The following is a 21,652-nucleotide window of genomic DNA, read 5'->3' on the forward strand; positions in this document are numbered from 1 at the left end:
CTAATCTGGTAGATTAATAATAGGCATATTGATCTGGTGGACTAGTAATCCACATAGTGTTCACCATATTTTTCATATACCCATTTTCCCATTGTGAGCACAGTCATGAAAGCCAAAGCAAAAATATCTATAGTGGTGAGATAAAAACTGTGGGCACAGCTACTCTGATACCCTCCCACCTTAGCCACAATAATTTACATAATTTACAAACAGACAGAGAAGAAGATTTCTCAGTATGGAGGCACAGCAACGTCAAGAGTCCTAAACATAACTAAGTTAACACAAGAACAAAAGTATGTTGTTAAAAAGGAGAAAATTTACTATTTAAATGTTGCTTGCTATTCACAGAACACACATGAAGTTCCTGATTTCACAGCTGCAGTCAAGTCCATTCTGGGGCAATTCTGTTGCAATTAAGTTCCTGGAAAAGTCAGAAACTTATTTACTTTTTTTTTCCCATTCACAATACCAAACCTGGCACAAGCTTGATAAACTAGACAGCTCCTGCAGCAGACAGAATTATCAGTGTCTGAAATCATGTTGAGGTACTTAAAACCTTTTTTTTTATTATTTTGTTAAGGAGTCTAAAGATTTCTACAAAACAATCTGCTCTGAAATATATGTTCCCAATACTATTCCCTCTTTAGTGCATAGTTTTTCTCTCACCTTCCATCTTTCCATAGATCCTAGTGTCACGTGGGTTTCATCTGCAATTTGTGTTGCTAACACAAAGCTCCAAGGTGACATGTGCCCTTTTAGACCAGTTACCAGTGCACAGAAGGGTCTCTGCTTCCAAAGAAATGCCCTGAAGACCAAGGGAATGACTTTTTGCACAGCGATTAAAAACCCACTGGAAAGGCAGGCAAACGTTTCAGGGATTCTTCAGTCAAGCTCTGATCAGGCAGATCACCCTCAATATGAACACAGATCACAATAGCTCATATGGAAGGCAAATTAACCCAATGAGTTTAGGAAGTGCATTAATCAAATAGCTGACCATTCTCTGCCAGTTTGCATAAAAATGGGAATTTTCCAATTCGATTCCCAGTGGATGTCTACCTCACAGGAAAAAAAACCCCAACAACAACAACCCAAACAAAACCCCAAACCATCATCAAATTGACATCCTTACTGGCAGTCTCAGCAGAGAGAGGCCCTCAGGACTGAGTAAGCATGGAGGCTTCACCAGACATTTAACCTTTGGAAGTGGTTCCAGCGCCAGGGAAGTGAGCGGCTGCGGCAGGGACAGGGACATGCGTGACTTGCTCGTGTCACCTCTGTACTTCCCCCGTGCACACAGGATGGCATTTTGTCACAGCTGTCAACTCAAACCTCTCAGCAGAGCAGAGACACTTACAAAGAGGGAGGGGGTAGAGACTGAGAGGGAAAATATCCCCACTCCAAGTGCTTGGTCAGAGATATCAAAGGTGGCAGTGCCACTGTCCCCCAAAGCTGGAAATTCTGCAAGCAGCAGAATCCAGCAGTCTGACCAAATCAGATATCTTGTGATACCACACACACTTCCTGAAAAGAAAGAAACCCAAACTTTGTTTGTGGTAATATGCAACCCAGTGTCCATCTGGTGTGAAACACAAAACGTGGTGACTACAGGAATTGGTCCCTGGTGAGGCCAAAATACAGCGAGGCAGAAAGCCAGAAATGTAATTCAGTTTCAGCAGCTTGTTTTACTGAAACACATTAACTTTAATGGTAGCACTGAGGGATAGCTGCAATAAAGTAATAAAAATTTTAAGATAAAGAGAATTTGGCCTCCCACAAAGCAGATTGACCCACACAGCCTTCTCCCATCCTGAGAGCAGCCCTGAGTCTGGCCAGGTGAAGCCTCAGCTTCCAGGGTTGGCCTGGAAAAGAAAAAAGCATTGCTCTGCCAAGACACCCACACAAATAAGCCACTTCTTTAATTAACACCCCATTTTCCTTGTTTTGAGGCTTCACAGAGCAGAAGAATAGCACTGATATTTCAACAGCTAGATCCCAGCTAGCAAATGTCCTAAAATTACACTGTAGAGTCTGGTAGCTTACTAAAAAACCTCAATGTCAAAACTCAAAGTACATTCAGTTTAAACACACCCTTGGGGGGATTTTATACTAACTACTTTCTATTTCAGACTATTCACTTTAAGCTCAACCAGCAATGCTTCATCACTCATCCAGGAAAACTCTCCTCTCTGCCACCCAATCTCAATCAACCTGCCAAATTAATTATCACCCTGCGTTTGTCTATTGCTAAGAGGGGGGAAAAAAGCAAATAGATGAACGTAGCAGTGACCCGAGCGAAAATGAATCCTCTGAAACAGAACTAATTAAATCAGCTCAGTGATCTTCTTCCAGCACAACACATTTCACCCACTCCATCCCCAAGCAGCCCAGTTCTCCCATCTCCTCCAACTGTCCTCGGCAGGGTGCTCACATGGGGCTCAGATGTCTCTCCAGCAGCAAACCAGGGATCTTTCCTACTCATCCTTGCAACTGCATGATTTAAAATAAAGGAAAAAAGCCAACTGCCACACAGAAAATTCGCAATGATCATTTCCCACTGACATTTACATGCAGATTCCTGGCCACAGAATATGTGTTTCAGCCAGACAGCAGTAGGATTTGGTTGCCTGCCTCAAATTTATGGGACCACAGGCACCAAAACTCCGAGCACTGAGCACTGGCAGAGCAGGGCTTTGCTTTTGATACCCCAGTCAGGCCTTACAGCAGAGCTGTCAGGAGTAACACACTGAGAAACTGCAGAATTTGTGGGATTTAAACCAATGCCAGGAGTCAGACACCACACATTCCCAAGCTAGCAAGTCCAAGTGTGTGCATGGCTGGAGCATTTGTCACCCTGCTGACCCTGAAGGGCCTGGCTCAAGGAAACCAGCAATATGTACATTTTAGGTTCTCCCATCCTACAGTTTTAAGTGACAGCCCAGTTGAAATGCATGCAAAAACACATCAGGACCAAAAAATTTCCCTGCTGCTGGAATTGTCACAGATTTCCTTGGGGTCATGCAGTCAGACACTGCACCCTGTGCCAGCTGATCACATCATGCCAGTGCAGTGGGAATATCAAAAGCTGCAGGACCACAGCAGAAACACCAGCCTCTCCTCTCTCACTGCACTTCACTTTCCATCACCCTTCTCTTTCTGCAGAACACATTCACAGCAAGATCTGAGTAGGGCAAGGCAACTCAAACAGGGCACGAAACGCCAGGTAACAGCCCCACTTGAATTAAAGAGACACTGAAGGGAGATCTACAGAGTTGGAATATCAAGTCAATCCCACCTTGCTTTTCTCCATGATTTTTAACGTGGTCTGTGCATTCTAAGACAGGAGGCACATCACAAATAGGCATCAGCACTGAAATCTGGATGCCTGCATGGGATCTCTGTCGGGGCAGGTAGAGCTTCAGATGCAGGAGCTCTGGCAGTGCCCTCTTCCATAAGGGAGTGCAGGAGCAGCACAGCAACACACACAGAGGCAGGACTCTGAGTCATCTCGAGGAAGGTGCCTACACAGGCAACAGTTTGTCATTCGCACCCATCTGCTGCTCCAAATCACACACACATGCTGTCACATGTGCTGCTCCCCATCTGGATTGCAGAGATGCTGGGTGTAAACAGGCAAAAGCCAGGAAGATGAATACCAGGCTTGTGCTGTACAAGGGGGAATTGTCAGGCACCTTCATCCACCCTAACAGGAGAGATTTCAGGGGAGGTTTGACTCTAGAAGACAGATTTTTCACAATGGCTGCAGGTTTTTCCACGATGTGAAATACTGCCTTTCAAACCAGTCTGACCTTTAATAAGTTTTGCTTCTCAGGTTTTTATGTTTAAATAAAACCATGTATGTTTTCTTAGAGGGATATCATAAAATACATTCTCCTGCAACACTGTCTGCCCACACTTCATTCCATGTGGTCACCCAAGTCCTATTTCCATCGTATTTCCACAGTGTCACAGCACTGCCAACAGCAAAAGCAGAGCCCACCAAAGGTGCAGACTCTACCATGGTGTAAAGGATGCACAGAATATATAATATTTGGGGGTCATGGTGCAAATGGATGTACCAAGAGGCATTTCAGAGTGAGAAGGAGAAAGGCAGAGCAGCACAGAGGGGAAAGGAGCCCCTTCTGGAAGGGCTGACCTCAAAGGAGACACATGTAGTTTACCCTCTCTTTCAGGCCCCTAGTTTTGGTTCACAGAATCATGTGAAAACTGCTGGAATATTCTTTTCTGGAAGAATATTCTATATTGAAAATATATTAGGACTAATTTGCCTTTCAGAAACAGGCTTCAATAAAATTAAGTACCATTTCAGTGGTTAAAAAATAAAAAAAGGAATAAGTTGTGTGTCAAGAAGGTCCATCTATTCAAAACAGATAATTTTGAAATTTGTTTTCTTTTATATGTGCAACTGCTTGCCCCTCCACCACTGGGCCTTTTTTCCCCAAAAAAATTTTATTCCCTGAATGATCTAGGTTTGCATACCGCTGAAATATTTTTAATGCAAACTTCATCAATAATCAGTGTTTCCTCTTCTTATTGACAAGCTGTTCAGCACTGCCTGAGAAATAAGAGCTTTCCTCCTATTAATTTCATTACTCTTCAGCACCTTCATTTTCTTGCTGAAAAAGTAATTTAAGTTCCTTTTTCCTGTGCCCCAAATACTTTTTCTTTCCTCTTCCTATGTTTAATTTGTGCAAGAATGCTATTTTGATTCAGCAGAAGTGTTATTTTACTGGAAATATATCACTTTACCCTAATCAAGAGGGTCCACACTGAAAGGCATTTATATTTCTATCAAAACAAAGAAGAAAAGAAAAAAAAAAAGGGAGGAGAGGGAGAGACTCTGGTCAGAGCAAAGTGGCTGTGCAGATCTGGTTTTCTGACAATGAAAAAGGAGCTCTCCAGATCTGTATTGATTACAGATTCAATCCCCTAATGCTAACAGCATTTTCATCAATTCAGTGTGGCCTGGAGGTTGTTCTTTGTTTTTCCTCCTGTGTCTGGGAACCAGCCTGGTCTTCCAGCTTTAACTGTGGTTAAACACAGTTACTCTGAGTCTTTTTAAGATGGCTTTGAGTCCCTCCCTGCCATTATCTGATAGCTGCAAATCAGAGAAATCTTAGTAGCAGCCACTTTTAAAGCATTTCCAGCCACCATACAAACATGTTAACTCAGACAGAACCTTCCTGAGGAAAAACAATTATTTATCTGTGTTTCATAGATGGAGAATTGAGGCATTTACCCAGCACAGTACTGCAAAACTGGGAGTAGAAATTAAATATCTTCAGTTCACGGGATCAGACCATAGGCTTTGTTTTGATCAACTATTTATGTCCAAGTTATTTTTTGGTGGGGAGTCAAGGGTATACACCAGGGAACAGAATTATTCTTATTTTTGGCTGCCAGGAGATCTTATCACACTTTTTGAAAACGAACTGTTCAGCCCTCTAAATATCTAAATAAAGGAGGACAGGCTTCACATACCAACAACCTTCCTTTTTAAGAAAGTGCATTTTAAGAAAGCGAAACAGGAAAGAGAGAAAGACTCAAAGGATAAAAAAAATAACATTTATCCCCTGTATCTGGGCTCAACTCGGGCATCTTGCAAACCTCTTTCCTCAGAAGAAGGACTTCAGCCAGAGAAGATGAACAACATGAAAAACTTTACAGTTGTGTCCCAACTGTGACCTGGGTTGAACCTTCCCCAAGCTTTCAAGACATTGAGCCCACTCCAGCTCTGCCCATGGATGCAGAGATGAACAGTGACAGGAAGAGATCAAGAGACAAAATGCCAGGAGAGAAACCATTCTCACAAAGCCCTCTGATTTACTGAGGTGTGAGAAGCATCACTGACATGAAAGCATTCATGACAAGATCTCCACTTCCTTCAATTTTTCCACTCAATTCTTTTTTTTTCAGAAAGAGAAATCATAGATAATTGCAGTTTACCCTCTTTACCAGTATAAAGACCCATATTCCATAAGCATGCTGCCAGGAGACAAGCAGCTGCATTCCAAATATTGAGTGCCTTGGGCCCTCTCAATGGGTCCCTTTACTGGGACAAAGACTCCTTGAAGGAGAACCAGGGCCACCAACAGCTTTGGTTCAGGCAAGGGTGACAGAGGCTGAGAAACAGATGCTATATGAGCTTGGGAGAATTACAGAAGACAAAAAAAAATAACTTCCCTTCTCATACCTAAATATAGAACATAAATAAAAATGTATATAACCTAAATAGTTTTCCTAACCTTACACATCCGCCCTGCTCCCCCCAATACACACAGTGTGGTCCTGGAACCAGAATTTTTATTTGTTTTCAGGGAAAGACAGACAGCTCATGGTGAAACACCTGCAGGGCTTTAAGAGAAAATCAGGAGGTTCAAGGTGGATCAAGGAGCTGCACAAAGGTGAATATTCCCATTCAGTGTCTTGTGAGTGGCAGTCTGGAGTGAGACATCGAGGAAGATGGGAAAAGGGGTTCATCAAAGAGGGGAAAAAGGGCTCCAGGTTGCTGTAATGCCATGTTTTGTTGGCCCCATGACTAAAAAGTGGTGTCCAGCCTCCATATGCATAATGGATCCAACATCTTCCACAATATTAAATACAGAGGATGGAGAAAAAAGTGTATGGAAATACAGGTAGTGCCCACACTGATAACTACTGATAAGCTCAAAGTATTTGAATTTCTAAAGGCAACAGCACTAAATACTTGTAGCTTACAGAAGACACAGCAGGTTCTTTTCTGCTGCTGTAATAATTACAGCATTTCAAGTTTGCACAGAAATTTCACTTCCTGGAATCTGAATCATAGAAAAAGAAAAAAAAACAACAAACAACCCAGCAAATTCAAAATTATTTTTAAAAAAAGAGAAAGAAAGAGAGAAAGAGATAAAAAAAAAAAAGAAAAAAAGAAAAAAAAAGAAAAAAGATAGGAAGGAGGGAAGGAAGGAGGGAAGGAAGGAGGGAAGGAGGGAGGGAGGGAGGGAGGGGGGGAGGGAAGGAAGGAAGGAAGGAAGGAAGGAAGTGGCGGAAGGAAGGAAGTGGCGGAAGGAAGTGGCGGAAGGAAGTGGCGGAAGGAAGGAAGTGGCGGAAGGAAGTGGCGGAAGGAAGGAAGGAAGTGGCGGAAGAAAGTGGCGGAAGTAAGTGGCGGAAGTGGCGGAAGTGGCGGAAGTGGCGGAAGTGGCGGAAGTGGCGGAAGGAAGGAAGGAAGGAAGGAAGGAAGGAAGGAAGGAAGGAAGGAAGGAAGGAAGGAAGGAAGGAAGGAAGGAAGGAAGGAAGGAAGGAAGGAAGGAAGGAAGGAAGGAAGGAAATTTCCTCTGAGAGAAATAGACAGCTTTTAACTACCAGGACTGCAAAGAGGATAAAAAATTTAATACAAGGAATGAAAACTGAGTATTCATGGCTGATCTGTCATCTGCTGCCCCAGTGCTGGTGGAAACCTGCTGAAGGGTAAACCTCAGCTCTGACTGCTATCAAAAGCCGGAAGAGCAGATAGGGTAAAACATAATAAACAAATTGCATCCTTCCACTCAGGAGGATGGGCAGGACAGAATAAAATGCCAGAACTAAAGCAAGCTAATGCTAAAAATAACTTTATCTCTCCTTCTTTATCTCAAGGGCCAAATTATCTCAGTTCTACTTGAGAAGACCAGGCAATGCCAACATCAGGAAGGTCAGAAAGCATGTGAAAATTTACCCAGTAGCTTATCCACTGCCTAAATATCTGCTATTGCAACAGTACAGAATCACACAAAAATGCCTACTGTCTTACAGCACAAATATATGCCAAGTCTTTATTTGAAGAGCATGAGTTAAAAATGCACTTTGGATACTATACTACAGATTTAATATCCTCACATCCTAATACACAAGACCTTTTGTTTGTTGTTTTGTTGTTGGGGTTTTTTTTTCAGTGAAATAGCCTTCTGTTTAATTCTTAAAAAACTGATTTGTGATTAATATCAAGTATCTTGTATAGGCAAAGATTTATTCCTTGCCCCCAGAACACAAAGAGCACCTGCATATAAGCAAATAACACAGCCAGTTGACTTGATTGGAAGAATTAAACCTGGGTTTCTTCAAAAATTCCAATGCTTCACAAACTGAATCAGCTAGAGATTTTGGTTTTGATACAAGTACTTGAAGAGAGAAAGAGGATATTTATGAGACATAACATCTTTTTTCAATGTTTCGATGTCTAGGATAACAGCATTTCAGTTTTGTTTCACCACAGAGTGTTGAAATTAAAATCTGAAAGGAAAAAAGCTCCAAAACCAAAGGGAAAACCCTACCACAATTGTATCAAATTGTGAAGGGTTAACTGACTGAAATGAGATTTTTCTGCTGTTGTCAAACTTCACTCACAGAGTTTCTCAAGATATTCAGGCTGTGTTTCCTGAAATGCATCCAGAGTCCTTCCTGCAAGTCTGATCACTGTGCTGTGAATCTGTTTGTTGGGTAGCTCTTGACTTACAATGAGTGGCCAGGTTTTCAGAACTTAGAGGCTGGTCAGTCTTTCTAAGGTCAGGATGCAGAAGCTGCACACCTGGAGAAGGGCAGGGAGAGGGATTCGGGAGAGGTCGACGAGCAGGAGCTGGCAGCAGCTCACAAGCAGCCTGAGATCATCCTGCAAGTGCTGTGCTCTAGGAAAACTCCCAGCATTGGAGCCTGGTCTCCTTCCTCTCCCTGCTTTCAGGTGTGGAACATCCCAGAGCAGTGCAGGCATCCTGCTGACCTGGTGCACAGGAGCAAGTCCAGCTGCACTGCTCATTGCCCAGCAAAACGAGTCCCTGGGTGCAGAGCAGCAAAGAAACACTTCCAAAGTGCCAAGCTGTAAGGACCAAGGGCCTGGGGGATCTAACAGGATGTAGACATCAGAGAGCAGAGACAGAATGAGGTCAGAGTCTGATCTACAGCCCAGGGAGCGAAGCAAGCTGCATCTAGGCCAGCAATTTGCTGTAATCCTGTTATTGAATGAGAGGCAGGGGGAGGAGAAGGAATATCCTCCAAGTTCATACAACCACCAGGTAACCAAAAAAATGAACCCAAATGAACCAGAGATGTGCTAAGAACGTGGCAAGCAGGTGGCTGGTTTTGTTTTGTTTTGTTTTTGTGTGGAGGAGTCCTATGTCCAGGATTCCATACCAGGGAGGAATTCCACTTCTGCAGGGCAGGACATACAGCTCACCCTTTTGTCTAGTTGATACACCTAACTGCTCACTGAGCAGACAAGTGCTCACTGTTTCTTTTATTTGGTTGTTTTGGGGTTTTTCATAAAGGCCACGCTTCCACAAAGGGATGCAAAATCCAGCCCTAAATCGAGCAAACAAGCAAGAGACAGTGATGAATTGGCCAATTTAGCTGCTGCAATCGTCTTTACCAATCTCCTCTAATTGTTCCCTGGTCCCTGTGGGAACAACAGGAAGCAGTAACTTCACTTAGAGGAAAGGCCCATGGGATTAGCTGTACCAGGGTAGAGTTAATTCATGATTTTTGTCAGGTTCTGGACAAAACCAGAAGAAAAACACAAGATATGAGACAAGGTTAATTTGTATCTCGAGCAGTCAAGAAAAAAGTGAGAAAGAAGAGCCCAGACTTCTTTTTAGCTCTTGTTGCTTTTTAATTTCATTAACATCTCTCTTATGCTATAACCATTTATTTTCAATTTTTACCTGACAAAATGCATTGCCCAACAAAATCCTGACTGCAAAAAGTGGATAACCATCTACTGCTGGAGAATTTTGTTTTTCCCTAAGAGGACACAGTCAGTACAGCTTCAACACCTCAACTTTCAGCAGCCAAAGAGCTGCTTTGTCACTGAATGCAGCTGCAAATAAAAGCCAGAAAAACAACTCACTGCATTTTAAAACATTAATTTCCCAATATGAGGGAAATTCTTATACTTGACAAAACACATGAAGGCCAGGTGGTGTTGAATCAGATCAAGGTAGAACTTTCTTCCAGCCAAAACTCAGTATGACTGAAGACTCTCTGGGGAAGAAGAAAGTGTAGTTCTGTCCTGGTTCTGTGCTGCCTCTGGAACAATGGGGCCAGATACCCAAGGGGAAATCCTAAGGGCTACTGTCCTGTAAATAATAAAACCCCAAACCAGCAGTTATGCTTGAACAAAAACCTCTCTGGCTACCACTGTAAATATGGTTTTAACCAATCAATCAGCCTGAAAGACTACAAAAAGGTCAAGGATGATTATTTAAAGTACCAGTTATCACATAACTGATAGGGGAACAGCATGACTGTGCAACTCTTAAAGCAGAGACCAGATGCCTAGACCTAAGAAAAGCTTATTATTGAGATTGTGAGGCTGTGAGGGAAAGAGTTTTTAAAAACACACTCAAATAGCAACCCTCCTTGAAAACAACCACGCTTATACTATCCTGTAATACTAAACTAACACAGTGAAAAAGCAAGCGAGCAAACAAGACCGAATATCTACATGAGGAAAAAAACCAACCAACCAACCAACCAAAAAAGTGGGTAATATTGAATCTATTTGAGAATATTTTTTAAAGTAAAACTTTATTTTCATAACAGGAACAATTGGTCCTGACAAACTTACTTCACTTTACACATGAAACAGATTTGAGCTCAGGCAGTTACAACAGTGTAACTCCTGTCAAAGAACTCTAAGGAAAAGCTTATATTGATATCAAGTTTCTGCTTTTCAGACTCCTCAACCTAAGGGCTGATTAGGTTTAGAAAAAAAATTTAAACAACAATATGATGAAAAAAGAGGCCATGGCCCTGGCATATGGTATTATAAACACAGGAAAGCGCCAGTATAAACCTTTATCGGGAGACTGGGTTCTTTGTCAAGCCGTGCCTTTCTTCCAAAACATCCTTGCTGCCATATGTCTGCATCTCACCAGCTGCAGGCCTAATAAGAGACTTTTTATTCATGCTGTATAATGTTTTACAGGTTTGCCACGGGGGTCACTCGCTGGGAGTAATTTACGTCACAACCCCAACAGCCTCGGAGCCGAGGGGAGCCAAGAAATGTAGGCTGGCGGAGGAGAGGGGAGGGGGGAGAGGGGAAACATCAGACTTGGAGCTCTGTCATTTCATCTCCTCACTGAAAGCTTGGCTTTCCAACTTGCTCTTCTGCTCCGAGGTGCTCTGGGACCTTCCTGCTGTTTTTACACTCAGGAGAACAGGGGAAATTAAATACACACACTTAGATGAAGACTGCTGAAAGACTTTATTCCCTCTACTCTTGTTCCACGCCTCATTATTTGCAATGACTCCGCAGTTCTAACAGTTTTTGTAACCTGTTTGGAGTATTTTCTGCATTTATTAAATGCAAATTGAAAGACATGCTGCACATGCGATGCAGCCTTCATCCAAGCCAAAATGGAGCTGGCTGCCTGATGAAGTCAGTTTTTAAAAGTAAAACTGCTACCCCACCCTCACAGTTTATCACTCTAACCTGGCTCTCTGCAGTGCTTTTGGTTTGGTTTTTTAATCAGTATCCACTAGTTGTAGGAAAACGGCTTTTCAAATCTGTGCTCTGTTATAAAGCAGTGATATAATCCCGCTACATTGCTATCTAAAAAAGCAAAGGACCAAATCTGGTGCAGGACTGGAGTGATCAGAGCATCTCTTCCAACTGTCAGCAATCCTGCAGGCAGGGAAATATTTGCCTTTCCTCCTCATTCCCTTTCACATAAACAGAGAATGACGGAGATGGGTGGAAACATGAGGGCAAGGTAAAAATTTGCCCTTTTTGCTGCTGGAATAATTTGCTCATTTAATGGCTGGTGAAAGGAGTGTTGGACAACTCAGTCTTGCACACCAAATTCAGAGCCATGCCAACAAATTCATGCAAAGCTGCCATGTCATTGCCCAATAAGTGGTCAACAGCAAAGACCAGAGCTTTTAATTGTTCATTTCTAGTCAAGTCAATATTTCAGGGATTTTTTGTAAGTGCAGGTATTCTGCAAGTGTCAAACAGAACAGGGAGGGGAAACTCTTGAAACATTTTCAATTCTTGCACCACTTTGGGGAACTTGGGGCTTTTGTTTTCCTTTCCTTTCTGCCTGTCTCAGGGGATAGGAAGCTTTTTACTTCCTTTTAAACCCCCTTCTTTTAAAGGTTTCAAACAAGACAAGCCTTGCCCAGTCAGATGCTCACCTTTTTCTTTTTCTTTTTTAAATGCTAGCAGGTCATTCACGAGGCAGAACATTTTATTTAGTTAGGAAACAGCTGCAATGGAAAGTGACTTGGAAAATATGAGGCAGGTATTTCCATGGAAAGTTTAATAGCTACGAGAGTTATTTTGCTAAAATTTTAAAAGTTTAAATGTTTTAGTCTTAGTTTTGGGTTTTGTTTTTTTTTTTTTTTTAAGAGAAAGGACACCAAATGTCTATGTTCCTTTCTCTTACCTGATTCCTGTCAAGTCATTATTTGAAAATATGCATCAAAATACAGTGTGTTTAAAGAGCTCCTTGTCTTGGAGTTAGACAGCCAGAGGGGAGCTGCACCTTGCACTTTTGAAATACCAGCCTTCCAGACTGAGCCCATCGTACCAAACAACACCTAAAAAAATCATCAAGGACAGAAGAAGAAAATGAGAGCAATAACCAAAGAAGCAAACATCCTGACTCTTTTAAATATTTTAATTTATTCAAAATTATGCACATCTAAAAGATGCAGCACTAGCACTTGCAGGCTATAAATGCATCCTCTGCACAAGTGCAGCAAGCCTCTGCATCCCACCCATCCACAGCTTCTGAAGGAAGTGAGAGATGGAGGACCAAAGCACTCAGGGCAAAGCCAGAGGTTTATGAATGCAAGAAAGCCTCTCAGTGGAGAAATATAGATCTTTCAGGTCAGCAATCCCTAATCAAGGCTGAAAATAGCACTTCAGAGCTGTGGCACACTTTACAGCATGTTAAAATTAGCATTATGAGTGCTGAAACTCCAGCAGCTCTGCTGGGAGTCCTGTTAATGAGTGTACAGGAAGTGTAGTACCGAAGTCCTGTGGCACAGACTCGCACACACACTCCTGTCAACCAACCTATAAACATTCTCTGCACTAAATCCAAAGTCACGGTCCTGCTCTATTTTTTGCCGTTCTTCCCATACGAGAAACTAAAAATAGGCCCATGAGAACCACGCATGGGACTTTGCTCCTCAAATGTTCAGCTCTTGCAACAAAAGCTGCCCAGCACTGCTTATGGAGAGACTCTTCAGAGGTTTTCCAATGCTTAGATGAAGGATATATTTTATATGTAGATGCACATATGACGAGGTAATGACATCCTTAAGAAGTTGTGGATATACACTCTTGCTTATATATGTATTATCTCTCAAGTTCATTTATCTATAATTTATCAAGATAAAAATAAAGACCAGAAGAAAATGTGGGCATGACTTCACACAGGTCTGAAGTTAAAAAAAAAAAAAAAAATATCAAAAAGTGAAGCAAAAGCCCCCCATTCTTTTGAAGAATCAGTGCTATGTCATCAAGCAAGGTTACACAACTGGGTGTAGAAGAATCCCTCTAACACCCTGGAAAAAGAAGAGCTGTTAAATTTAAAATGAAAGATATGCCAGTAAGAAAATACAAGAATCACCTTGCCCATTCAGCACCTCCTGTCTCTGCTACAAGGCCTTTTTCACACATCTGCAAGGCAGTCAAACTGCAGGAAGGTCGCACTTCAATGCTGCGAGTGCCAAACAGGGATATAAGCATGCTAAACCAGCAAGCTTCTACCTTTCCCCTGCTCCTCCAGAGAAATGCTTCCCTGCTTTAGGACAGATAACCTTCCTGCTGCTATCAGAAAGGGCATGTGCTCAGCCAGCTCAGGGGAGCAGATGGCAGCAGAGGCAGATGGCAGCACACACAGGTTCTGCGGGGCTTGGAGCACACAGTGCTGCATCTTCCAGTGAGGAAAACAAATGCTGGGAGACACCAAACTGAGGCTGAATTGACTTCCTCAGAGCCTCTGCTGCTTGTTTTCAGGGGCTGGAACTTCAAAGAAAATAGCTGCTAGGTTTCTGCAGTGGTGCCCAGCACTATAAAGGCTGGAAAGGCTCCCTGCACCTTGGCAGAAAAGTGCCTGAGCGTTTGTCTCAGTGTGCCATCACCAACTCCACTTTTATCTCATTTCGTTCATTAACAGTGGTGCTTTGTGCTTGCAGGCTGCTGAACGGCTTCCTACACAGATTTTTAAATACTTTGGGGAAGGAGGCTAAACAGCCTTATCTCCCAGGTAAATAAGGAAACAGAGGGGTAAAAAGTCCCATTGTCTTCTGCTGTGAAAGCTGAGAGTCACTGCCAGAAAAAAAGCTGGAGTGGCTCAGCTCCAGAGTCCTGCTATAACCATTGCAAGGGACTGCAAAGGGTTTGGGTTGTGAGGAGCTGGAGGGGAGGTGGGACAGCCCTGGGAAGAAAACTGCAGTAACAATGAAAGGGGCATTGGGCAGTTAGGGATTCATAGTGGAACTTGGCAAAACCAAAATCATAGGACCAGAGAACGAATGGCTTGGGTTGGGAGGAACCTTAAAGACCATCTCATTCCAAGCCCCCTGCCATGGGCAGGGACACCTTGCACAACAGCCCCATCCAACCTGGCCTTGGACACTCCCAGGGATGGGGCACCCACAGCTTCCCTCAGCAGCCTGTGTCACCATCCTCACAGGACAGGATTTCTTCCTCGTATCCAACCTAAACCTACTCTGATTGTGAAGCCATTCCCCCTTGTCCAGGAGACAAGGAGCTGGGATCAGTCACTTCACAGTGGAAACCAGTGGAGCAAAGGAGGCAGGGAGTCACTGTGACACAACAGGGTAGAGCAGGGACATACAGACTGGGATCTTCAACACAACATGCCACCAGTCAGCTCCTTAACAGTGGGAACATGACCACAGGTTAAAGGTATGAGCCAGGGAAAGCATTTGTAAGATGAGTCAAAAGAGTTGGGAAAAGTATGCCAAATCATTCACCCAACAGAGCACTGGCAGGTTTCAAACCTTGGGCAGAGACAGATGGCCCTCCTATGGCCAGAGGCAAGCAGAAACCCGATCTCTCTGAATTACCAATTCACCTGAATCATGAATGGAGGGGAAAAAACCAAATAAACAAAGACCCCCCTCACTTTTTAACACAAAAGTCCAATTTTACTTCACTCTTTCTCTATCGCACAGCATGGAGCTTAATGAAGTGACCCTAAGGTATTTCACTGCAAGGTGAAATACTCTGATTTGGCAAACAGAAATAGGTGCTGCCTACAAATGCTTTTGAATGAGCAGCTGCATTTTCTCCAGTATACATAGCACTAAAAATTAACTCCAAGCTATGGAAATTCTCCTGCCCCTTTATTTTCTGGGAGCTTTTAACATTCATCACCACAGTATCTGAAAGCTTCAGAAATATTTATTTGAATAAACTTCCTTAAGGAAGAGAGAGCTAAGACAAAGAGTGTCAGGTCAAATCTGTCTATTGATTTGAAAGGTACAGTATGAGAAGTCCAAGGCCTATTTCTGAGAATTGTTCTTATTATATAATTCTTTCCATATTCAAAAGAGAACCCATTCATTTCTGGAAGAATTCAGTAAATAAGATAAGGAGTCAAGCTGTCATAAAAACTGGAACTTACTTATAAGAATCTGGATTTTAAATAAATTGCCTAGTACTTTACAAAAAGTCATCGCTCTAGAGCATCATTCACCTATCTTCACCCTGAAATATTTTCCTTCTGCAATCTCCTGACTCATTCTCTAAACATATTCTGGCATCCTCAAAAATGTGATCTGAGAAAATGCTGCTGCCCTCAGTGGAGAGCACAGATTTACTTCCAGAACAAGTTTGTTCTGTGCAATGAGTGAATCAAGGGAACTATAGGAAAAATAAACATGCAGAGATGTGTAGGAGATGTATATTACTTTAAAGGTTTAGGACATGAGGTGTGCATGAAGGGGATAGTTGGATGTAGGCTAGTTCAGCTCATGCAGACTACCATAATTTTAGCCTCTTCTTATTTCTGAAAGCTCAATAAATCCTTTTACAATGTTTTTCAGTGGAGTTTTATGAGGTATACAGTCAGAAAAATGAGACCTGCCTTCATTTCTGTTTCAAGTTTCATGAATATTTAAACGATGCAGCAAGTGAAATCATCCAGTGTGAACAAGCTCAGAAACTGTGTCTCGTTAAAGTATAATCAAAAATCATTTTAGGTTCAGATTTCTCTTTCTTTTTTTTCTTTTTTTTTTTCAGTTATGTAAGATAAGTTCCATTTACCTGATTCAGTCGAAACATTAGTCTCTAACAGAAAGAACAAAGCAACCCTTCAATCATAAGTTTGGCTAACCACATACTGTATTATCAAAGAAACAAGGTGAAACACCTCTCCTAGTTTCTAAATATATCCTTCATTGATGACCAATATTGCTTTGCTAACAATCTATTTTCCTGGGAACTCATTCTTTAACCCAACAATTTGTAAACCTGAGCCTTCATCAGTGTCCTTCCAGACAGGCTTTTTTTCACATGCACTGATATTTAGTTATTGGTGTTTTTGTGTTATTTGTGTCATTCTGGAGGAAAGAAAAAGAGTGAGAACCAGCAGTCCAGTGATGAACAGTTGCACAGGAGGCTTCTGCTTTATCAGATGTCTAATTTAACATAGGATGTTGATGTCTGTGCTCAGGTCAGGGGAAAGACAGAAGGAATGACCACTTGAAGTACAACCAGTACAGCAGCAATCAGCTGGTCTTGTAAGGACTGTAAAAACAAAGGTAAGGACTCAAAATCTGTCTTGTCTTAAAAAAAAATTTGTTTTTTAAGCCCTCAGACAAGTGACTTTTGCCCCTTCATTCACAGTTAATTTTTTTTTCTTTTCCTTTTCCTTTAGCAAACAAGTGTCTAAGGCTGCATATTTACATATTCTGAGTTCCAAGAAGGAAAGCTGCAAAATATCAAAATAACTAATTACAAAGAGGATCTTTATATTGAAATATAAAGCCTTCCTGCAACAGCCCTATTGCTTACAGTAGCTCTAGTGACCTGGTCAACATGAAAAAATATATTTTATTGAAACATTAACATTTTTATATCTCATATGAGATTCTTTTATTTTTATTTTTTGGCCATGAAAAGCTCCTGGAGTTGAGTTCAAACCAGCTGTTACTTTGTACTGGGTTTCAAAGATTAATTGTATATAGCATTGCACATTTAGCTAAAAACATATGCTGACTATGAGCATACTTCAAAAAAAAAACAACCCTAGGCTTCTCCAAAAACATACAGATCTTTGGCTTCATTTGCTCTTCTGGCCAGAATTATCTATGCCTAAGAATTTAAATTCTATCAAAAAATGAAGCTGCATTTTTTTTTTTTTTTCTACTCACTCTCCTCACTGCAAAACAAGATAGATAAAATAAACCCCAAGCTCCATAGTTTTGCAGGCTTATTCAGAACTATAAATTCCCTCCTGAGTTGTTTGAGCCCTCAGCTCCCCTGTGACATCTCGGGGTGGTAGAACCATTGTGTTCAGGTCCATCAAAAGATCAGGGGAGGATAAAGCTTTCAAGTTTTGAAAAAAAAAGAGGTTGCCTGAAGGCTGAGGAAAGGCAGTGGAGAGACCAGGCAGAAATCTGTCCTTTCTTTCCCTCCCTGTTCCCACTTGAGCCAAATTCTAGCAAGAAGCAGAGGATGGGAACAGTGAATGCATGGCTCATCTTCATTACAATGCTGTTTAAACTCTGGACAGACTGAAGCAGGAAAAATTAATTAAGGAGTAACTTTTCACTGCCATGGGGGGGGAGATGGCACAGAAGTCACCTCTGGGTCACCACAGTAACGTTGCACATTTTAGTGTAAGCTGCAGCGCATTCTACAATGTGAAAAACCTGCTCACTTCTCAGGAGAGATCACCCAGAATTATTTCCTCACGTGGGGCAAAGACAAGACTGTGTAAAAAATGCAAACGTCTTGACTCATAATAATTACAAATTTGCTGGAGAAACATGGAAATCCTTAAAGTTAAGCACAATCTCCCCATGCTGAAAACACATAACATTTTATTTTCCCGTGTTGAGCCAAAGGACAGGCTGCAGTAGGTCGGTGAGTACTGCAGAGCTGCCACTGCAGTCATGTTCTACAGACTGTTTTAAGGTTTTCTCAATGAATTGCCTTGTACTGGTGGTGGGGGGGAGAGGGGGGCAGGGAAAAGACCCACAGAAACCCCAGAAAAAAAATCCAAAGCAGCCGGCCTCACATCAGTACCTCTCCTGTGCGGAGAGCTCGTACTTTCCAAAGTCAACATTCTCCTTCCCTCTCTGGTTTGTGGGGGGCAGGGAGGGGGCTGTGGAATTTATCAAGTGTTTACAAACTAAATCAAGATAAAGCTGAATGTTTTTTACTTTCACCTGCACAGTGACAAATATGGATTATAAAAAGTCCTTTGTTTCTTCTGTCCAGGCCTGAAGTTGGTTGAGAGCAAGATTTGAAAGACACCACTTGCACTTTTTTTCATTACATCACTTCATATGACTGTACAGCAAAGGAGCCTACATGATGCAAGCTAAACCTTTTTGGAGAGGAAGATTGTTTGTCTTGGACTGACTTACAAGCTTCAGAGGCCAACAGCACAGTTGAAATTCAAGTATTTGAAAACTCAATCATGGTGTTTTCTTCATCAAATGCTCTATCTAGCAACAGTCCCCCAAGGAGCAGGAAGAAAGAAGATTGTTCCTATTTCTCTCATTTTCCATTCTTCATTCCTTTCTCTTTTCTCTTGCTCCACAACTGAATAGGAGAATTCTCCTCCCCCTCCATCCCTCCTGCTTGCAGGCAGAGATTGGGAAATCAGAACCTGAAGCAGCGTCCCAGCCCATTCTAAACTTGTGGGCAGGCTGTACACTTCTCCAGCTCTCACTGGCTCCTTTCCATAATGAGCTCAGAAAACACAGAGCCATCCCCAAATATCACAAGCACCAGACTGTTCTGCTTCTTCAGACTCCATCACTGAAAATGATGAAGCAAGACAGGAAAATATCCCTCCTTCCCCTACCTTTCATTTATAATTGACCTCTTTGATCCTCTCTCTGGAAGGGTCTGAACTTTTCCTTGAGGTCAGCCAGCCTAATGACAGCAAAAACAAAAACTCAATATTCATTTCAACAAGTGTCAGGCATAAAAGAATGAAGTCCCTGAGAGGAAAGTGAAGGGGAAACTTGGGAGTGGCAAAACTACCAAAAAAACTTACCCTGAGAAAAGACAAACCAATGACAGTGTTTTCTTTCTTGCAAGCAAGCAAATATATCTGCAAATTTCTAGGTTACTTAAGCAGTGCTTTTAAAAATTATTTGCTAGGGAACCAAGTATAAAAAAAAAGAAAACCCAAAAATAACGACAAAGCAGTATGATATTTTTAAATTATTAAATGCAGTTATTAATATTTTTTTTTCAAAAGGAACAGCATCAAGGATTCACAAATAAAAAGCCTGAGAGTACATAGTGGCACCTGAGATACAAGTAACTAGAAAAAATATATAGTTATTCTTAGTTTCACAGAGCCCAAGAAACTCCATACATTGTCTAATCCTTTTTATCTGTGTTATTGCAACACTGAACTTCCTGGAGAGACACTGTGCTGCTCCCTTGCCACGCTGGCCTTTCAGAGAGCACTTTTTCACCACTGCAAAGAAGAAGTGCAGGCACCAAGGTCCCCTAGGCTACCTGGATACAAATTTGGGGCTACCACGCACAGTGATGAAGGCCAAAGAGAAGCTGGCACAGATCAACACTGAGGACATGCACTCCCAAAGGAACAAACATCACTGGATTTGGTCACAGACTGAACCCAAAGCCCAAACCTGCACCATTCATACTTCTACAATCTCACTTCCTGAAAATTTTTATTTTCCATGAGTGCAAAATAACCTCCTGAACTGCTATGCTAGCAAATCAGTCATCAAGGTTAGAATTCCCAAAGTTCTTTAAGAAACCAGTACAATTCAAATGCTATGGGTAAACCAAAGTTTGGATTAAAACCTGAAATTTTGATTGAAGTCAGGTTAGGAAGCTGACACAGTTAAACATGCAGATTTTTGAATCATGAATAATTCAGGTTGAAAAGGACCTCTGAAGGTCACCTAGTCCAAGTGCCTGTTCAGAGCAGGTGAACTCAGGGTGATGGTTGAGGTGAGTTTTCCACCCCCAGAGCAGGTGTGCCACAGCCTTACACTGTACACTGCTCTGGTGTTTAACTATCCTTGCTGTGAGAAGTTCTTCTGCTTAATCTGACTTTCTCTTGCCCTGCTGATTGCCCCTGGATGTTACAAAATGCACCTTTGAGAGAAACCTGGCTCCACCTTCTCTCTGATCCCTTTTTGGGTAAACTGGAGAGAGTGAAGAGGTTAGAACCTGCTCCTCAGCCCTTTGTCTCAGCCTCAGTGAGAGGAAATCACACACAGCAAGTCACAGAAGGTCTTGGGATGCCTGGAGGGAAGGGAAAGATGCCTTCCACCAGCTGGCCAGCTCCACTCTTGCAGTGGCAGCGGGTCCCTGGTGAGCCCCCATGGCCTGGGATGCCTCAGGGTCTGGCCTGACTCCTTCCTGATCCATTTCCCTGCAGCCTTTGGAGTTAACCACTCCACAGTGCTAATGGGCTGCTGAAAAGGGCAGGTTGTTTCTTTTGCCCTCATATATTTCATGATTCACAGAATTCTAAGAGTGCTTTGACTGAGTGCTCTGCAACTGACTGGTGCCATACTTGAGGCTGCTGTCAAAGAATTAATTTTCTGGAAAAAACCAAAACAAGGTATCAGTATCTACCTTAACAACGTCACCTACACAACAAAAAAGACTTTGCATGGAAGAATATGTGGCTGTAAGGCTGACAGCTTTTTAAGGGATATTGGCCTAAGGCCACAGATGAAAATCTGTCCTCTGAAATCAAAGAGTTTCTTAGTGCTACAAAGCAAAAGATAACCAGCACTCCAAAACAAATCCCATTTTCCCTGATTCCCAATATGCAACAAAACAAGAAAACCAGGCAACTACTGGTCAAACCAAACACCTGGTTTCCAGCATGCAGCCCTCAGCTCGGCACTCAATCACAGTTTTGGACCTGTCATACCATGAATCAAGAGGAAATACTTTAATTTGAAAAGCAAATGTAGTTACACTAAAGAAAGAAGGCAAGTGTTCAATCTGCTGGCACCGTAGCTCCATCCACCTTCCCAGCTTCCAGGGCAGGCACGGCTGGCAGAGCAAACTGTGCTGCATTTCTGCTCCCAGGTGTTTCCTCCCAGAGCTTTTGGGGCACCCAGGCTGTGCTTTGAAGAGAATGTGTCCTGCATCTCCCCCCAAAAAACCTCTCTTACAGCAAGTACATAAAGCATTATCTTGACTGCTTAAAGTCTTTCCCCCCGGCATGCCAAAAACTCTTTTGGGGTTCTGCAAAGAATACTTAACTAAGTCTTCCCTTAGAAAGGTTGTAAAGGGTGAAAATAATCAAAAGGGGTGAAAGAGACAGTTTTCCTTTTCCCCTCCTGATAATTGCACAAAACATCTCAGACTGACAACAGGAAAATGATCACCTTATAACAAGAGGACTGTTGGTTTGTTGCTGCTGTGGAGGATTTTATGGCAAAGGCTTCAGGTCACAGC

The 21,652-nt window shown here is 42.2% G+C and overlaps 1 protein-coding gene and 1 long non-coding RNA gene across 3 annotated transcripts in view; one reads left to right on the top strand and one right to left on the bottom strand.

Annotated features, from left to right (window-relative positions):
• PDE3A (phosphodiesterase 3A) overlaps positions 1 to 21,652 on the bottom strand; it is a 218,173-nt gene that overhangs the window by 84,386 nt on the left and 112,135 nt on the right. The gene's annotated exons all lie outside the window — the stretch shown is intronic.
• LOC111923312 (uncharacterized) lies at positions 14,825 to 18,657 on the top strand. Its single transcript, XR_002861006.2, has 3 exons — positions 14,825 to 14,914; positions 16,686 to 16,773; positions 18,458 to 18,657. It is a non-coding gene; the product is annotated as an uncharacterized LOC111923312 (long non-coding RNA).

The sequence above is a fragment of the Cyanistes caeruleus genome, chromosome 4 (assembly GCF_971803275.1).
Source record: "Cyanistes caeruleus chromosome 4, bCyaCae1.hap1.1, whole genome shotgun sequence".
Classification (NCBI taxonomy): domain Eukaryota; kingdom Metazoa; phylum Chordata; class Aves; order Passeriformes; family Paridae; genus Cyanistes; species Cyanistes caeruleus.